Source organism: Cherax quadricarinatus, chromosome 93 (assembly GCF_038502225.1).
Source record: "Cherax quadricarinatus isolate ZL_2023a chromosome 93, ASM3850222v1, whole genome shotgun sequence".
Taxonomy (NCBI): domain Eukaryota; kingdom Metazoa; phylum Arthropoda; class Malacostraca; order Decapoda; family Parastacidae; genus Cherax; species Cherax quadricarinatus.
The window spans coordinates 11,179,534-11,185,533 of NC_091384.1; the positions used below are offsets into that span (position 1 = coordinate 11,179,534).

Here is a 6,000-nt window from a genome sequence, read left to right on the forward strand (position 1 = left end):
AGCCCGGCCATGGGCCAGGCTAGTCTGGTGCTTGCCTGGTCAACCAGACTGTTGCTGCTGGTGGGCTGCCGCCCCACATATCCATCACAGCCTGGTTGATCAAGCACCTGGTGAAGATACTTTTCCAATTTTCTCTTGAAGGCTTCAACACTTGTTCCAGCAGTGTTTCTGATATCTTCTGGTACGATGTTGAATAATATGGGGCCCTGGATGTTGATATAGTGTTCCCTTATTGTGCCCATGGATGTTGATATAGTTTTCTCTTATTGGCCCCACGGATGTTGATACAGTGTTCTCTTATTGGCCCCACGAATGTTGATATAGTGTTCTCTTATTGGCCCCACGGATGTTGATACAGTGTTCCCTTATTGTGCCCACCGCACCCCTGCTCCTCCCTGAGTTTATTTTACACTTCCTCACATATCTCTCACTCCAGTATGTTGTTATGGCAGTGTGCAGATTTGGCACCCGACCCTCGAGTACTTTCCAGGTACATGCCTCTGATTATGCATTTGTTTACCTGTCTGTTTGGTTGGTGGTGCTCAAGAGTGTCAGGCTGTCTGTCAGCCTGTCTGTTGCTTTATTTACATGTCTCTCTCTTGATGTTTTCCGACAAGATTCAAACATACGATAGACGCACACTCTCAAGTGTACACACACACACACACACACACACACACACACACACACACACACACACACACACACACACACACACACACACACACGCACACACGCACACACGCACACACACACACACACACACACACACACTAGTGGAGGAGTCACGCGGTTTGAGCTCGTGTTTTGGTGGTAATTTCTGACTGTGCCATAAGGAATAGAGTGTGGGATATAGGCGTGTGCACGCATAAGAGTGAATATAATCACTTAAGCCCCGAAAAAAGGAAATATAAGTGATCACAGAAAAGCATGGTAAATAGCGAGTTACTTTGTGGGGGCCGTTGGAAGGAAGGTGAACGGTTGTGTCAGCCCTAAATAGTGTTGCCATAATAACGCAGTGAGGTATTTGAAGAATAAGTGCGACTCAAGACCAGGGAGATAAGAGATATGTATAGATGTATCAGTAAATACAGTGAGTGAAAAAAAAAATTAGAGGAGCTAGAGACTACAGTGCCTACAGGAAGCTAGTGGAAAAATTACCGAGAAGCATCAAGCATTTTCAACTGCTGGGACCCAGGAGGGACGACAACATTGCTCCACTGTCAGACGCACGTAATATTCACCTAATTTGAGTTGCATGGGGTCAGCACCAGTCTCTAGCTGGAAATTGGGGGTCACTCTCCTTGAGCTATCAGAATTAGAATAAGCAGCATTTACTGGTATTTAATAGAATTTATTAAGGTGTAGGAGAATTAAGCAGTTTATGACAGGTAGCCTAGTATGAGAGATAGCCTAGCGAAGCCTAGCATACAGAATTGAACGTAATTTTAGCCACAAGATAGTACAGTGGGAACCAAGAGATTGGATACATATGCAAAACATATGTAGTACATACGAGGGAAATAAGGACTGCTTACATAAACACACGCATACACACACACATACACACACACACACACACACACACACACACACACACACACACACACACACACACACACACACACACACACACACACACACACACACACACACACACACACACACACACACTCACACACATATATATATACAGGATTTCACACCTTTATGCGAATTTACATAATTTTAGGCATACAAGACAGTACAGTGGGAACCAAGAGATAGGGTACATATGCAAAACATATGTAGTACATACGAGGCAAATAAGGACTGCTTACATAAACGCATGCATACACACATACACTAGGTGAGAACAGGATCTGCTGTTAGGCACTTGAGTAGCTATAGCACACACACACACACACACACACACACACACACACACACACACACACACACACACACACACACACATACACACATACACATACACACACATATACAGGATTTCACACCTTTATGTGAATTGACCCTCTAACCCTTCCTTCTCTCTCTGTCTCTTTTTATTTTTTTTTTTTTACACAGGGTTTGACAAGGTTAAGGATCCCTAGCTTTTTTGACAGCTATTTACAGGTTAAGGATTCCTAACTTTATTGGCAAGGTAAGAGCTGTTACCTACATCAGCTCATTTGAAAGCATTTTTATTGTTATGAGACATACAAGTAGGAAACAGGATGAAGTTGGAGCCATCTGTGGCCCAGCATTTTCATTTGATCAACTGACTTTATCTCGTTGACATCATTATCCTGTACGAATGTGTTCCATACTCGAGTCATCCTGGGTATGTATGATCTCAGATGGGGTGATGTTCTGGAGAAGGGTACAGCCAGAGTGAAGTTGCTGCTTTCTGCCCGTCTTGTGGCATAAAAGCTTGTTTCACGCTGTCCTCGAAGTGGATCCAAGTGTGGTATTTTGACAATATTGGCCTTGTACATAACAGTAAGGCCACCCACATCCCTCCTATGTTGAAGGCTCTGCTGAAATGACAGATCTATCCAGGATGGGTCCAGGCAAGAGATGAGACGTCTTGCTCTGTTCTCTACTCTGTCAAGCAGTCGCAGATGAGACGGGGGGTAGGCAAACCAAGAAAGTGGAGCATACTCAAGGTGCGAGCGTACTTGTGCCTCGTACAGGATCTTGCAACCCCTTCTGTCAAGCAGATGGGAGATACGGCGAAGTGCTGTAAGCTTCCTGGCTGCCTTGTTTGCAAGATTTACAACATGGTTCTTCATGGTTAGTTTGGAGTCAAATTTCACCCCAAGGATATCAACTTCTCCAGGTGTCAACATCCTCCCATTCATCCTTACTACTGCACCAGCATTACCATCATGGTGCCTAGAGACGATCATCATTTGCATTTTCTCAGGTGCAAATGTTACTTGCCATCTATTTCCCCAAGCTGATATAGCTCTCAGCTGGTGATTGATGTAGCTTAGAGCAGCTGGCATTTCTTCTCTTGGATAAGTGAATGTCAGTGTACAGTCGTCTGCATATGCATGTGATTCTGGGATGAGATGAAGAAGGTCGTTGAAGTAGACATTCCATAACAATGGACCCAGCACGCTTCCTTGTGGAACACTTGCCCCAATAGGATGTCTTGCTGATTCCGTTCCATTGAGAACTACACTTAGAGATCTATCATGAAGGTAATCGCTGAGGAGACATAGCATAGAGCCTGCAATTCCCAGTGCTTGAAGTTTTGCTAAGAGGCCCTGGTGCCACACCCGGTCGAAAGCGCCAGCAATGTCCAGTGCTACCACACAGCTGACTTTGGATTCACCCAGTGACTGGTGCCACTTAGTGGAGAGGTTTAACAACAGATCAGCAGCAGAGTAACCTTTCCTGAAGCCATATTGACGATCACAAAGTAGTGAGTGGTAGTCAAAAAACTCTGTCATTTGTCTTGAGATTATTGTCTCAAGGATCTTACCTGTGATTGACAGGAGTGACACTGGTCTGTAGTTGCTGATTTCTGCTCTGCTCTTCTTTTTGTGAACAGGGACTACATTTGCCTCTTTCCATAGAGAGGGCCATTTACACTGTACTAGGCAGTGCTGAAAGATGCGAGTTAGAGGTGCTGCTAGCTGGTCTGCACATCTTCTCAGCAACCTTGGGCTCAACTTGTCTGGGCCCACAGCCTTTTCTTGGTCAAGCGATTTAAGAAGGAAATGCACCTCCTCCTGCCTTATTGTCACCACTGACAGTTTTGACACAGTTCTTGCAGCTAGCCGAGGAGGGTCCCTTGCTGGATCAGGAACTTGCATTTTGGTAGCAAAGTGTTCAGCAAAGAGGTCCGCCTTCTCTTGACTACTAGTAGAGGTGGTCCCATCCTGTCGATTTAGAGGTGGAATGAGTTCATCAGGCAGATAACCTTGTCTGTCCTTGACCAGGGACCACCAGGTTTTGGAGCCTACCCTACCTGATGCCAGCTTTCTTTTAGTGTCCACCTCCCATTTAACAATGGCCCACTTTTGAACATCACCCATATGCCTACAGGCATGCGTGTGCAAGTTCCTGTCATAGGTGGTAGGATGTCTCTTATACCTTCGCCATGCTTTGTACGTAGCAGTAGCAGCCTCTCTACAACGAAAGCCAAACCAAGGCTGATCTGTAGGCTTCGTCACATATTGCCGGTGAGGAATGTGTTCTTGTTGTAGATTAAGGATGTGTCCAGTGAAGGCTTTCACTTGGTTGTCAACATCCCCTCTCTCTCTCTCTCTCTTTTCCCTTCTCTCTCTCTCTCTCTCTCTCTCTCTCTCTCTCTCTCTCTCTCTCTCTCTCTCTCTCTCTCTCTCTCTCTCTCTCTCTCTCTCTTTCTCTCTCTCTTTCTCTTTCTCTCTCTTTACTATAAAAAAAAAATGGTTGGGACTCGTAGGAAACAGGGATCAGATGACAATGGTACTGGTAGGGAGGAATGGATGGAGGAGCAGTGGAAAAGGATGGAGCAAGAATGGGAGAGAAAATTAGGAGAGCTTTCTGAAAAAATGGAGAAAGAGCTCTCTGCGAAATGGGAAAACAGGCTGGAGAAGGAGACGAAGAAATGGGAGGCACAAGTCGAAACTGCAGTAGACAGGATAAGGGTCCTAGAGTTTGAGGTAAACAGGCTGAAGCAAGTCTCAGGGGCAGTGACCAGAGAAGACACAGAATATGAAGCTGAAAGGATGAACAGGAAGGAAGGAGATATGAATTATGCTAAGGTCATATCAGCCTGCAAAGAAGGGTCAGGGAGTAAAAGGAAAGAGCAGCTGGGTACAGATAGAGAGGGAGATAAGTCGAATGCTGAGGCACAACCATGCTACCAAGAGCCACTGGAAAAATCAAGGGAGAAAATGACCATATACAGACAGGAACCAGTCACAGAGGGAGAGGCAATGGGAGGAGGATAGGGCAAAATCAGTGTTTATCCATGGGCTTTGGGAGAGAGAGGAAAGGACACACACTGAAAGACGGCAGGAAGAAAGAAAGGAGATTGGGAAAATCATCACGGAAATAAAGGGAGAAGACATGGATGAGATTGTAATTTTTCAGAGAATAGGGGGGTATGTGAAGGGGAGAAACCGACCAATCAAGCTGATTCTCAGGACAGAAACAGTGAGGAACAGGATCCTCCAAGAGAAACCAAGGTTGAAAAACTCGGAAGAGTACAAGAAGGTGATCCTAGACAGAGACAGAACACAAACAGAGAGACAGCAGCTGAGGGAGAGGACAAAAAAGCGAAAGGAGATAGGAAAGGAAACAAGGATGGAACCAGCAAAGGTCAGTCAAAGCAGAACAGAGAAGCAAGGGCAAGCACACACACAACTATCCTCAGAACCCCACAACCTATCACACCATCCCAACACACACTACAATCCATAACCAGAGCTTCCATCCAACCCCCAATCATAGAATCCCACAGTATGCTACCAGGTCTCCCATCCCCCCAGGCCCCCCAAACCACAGTATTGGAAAGGAAACTGAAGGTATGGTACACAAACGCTGATGGAATAACAAACAAGTGGGAGGAGTGGCACGAAAGAGTCAAAGAGACATCACAGGACATCATAGCACTCACAGAAACCAAGCTTACAGATATGATAACAGATGCCATCTTTCCAGCGGGATACCAGATCCTGAGGAAAGACAGAAGGAACAGGGGGGGTGGAGGAGTGGCACTGCTGATCAAACACCGATGGAATTTTGATGAGCTGGAGAGAGGAGACAGCGGAGAAGAAAGTGATTACATAGCGGGAACGCTTCACTCTGGAGGTCCCAAGGTGGTAATAGCAGTGATGTATAACCCACCACAGAACAGCAGGAGACCAGGGCATGAGTATGACGAGAGCAATAGAGTGATGGTTGACACACTGGCTGCAGTGGCCAGAAGAGCTCATGCATGCAGGGCAAAGCTCCTGATCATGGGCGACTTTAACCACAAGGAGATCGACTGGGAGAACTTGGAGCCACATGGGGGCCAAG

The 6,000-nt window shown here is 45.9% G+C and overlaps 1 protein-coding gene across 1 annotated transcript in view; it reads left to right on the plus strand.

Moving 5' to 3' along the window:
* Window positions 1–6,000, plus strand: part of LOC128703526 (transmembrane protein 64) — a 167,355-nt gene that overhangs the window by 59,453 nt on the left and 101,902 nt on the right. The gene's annotated exons all lie outside the window — the stretch shown is intronic.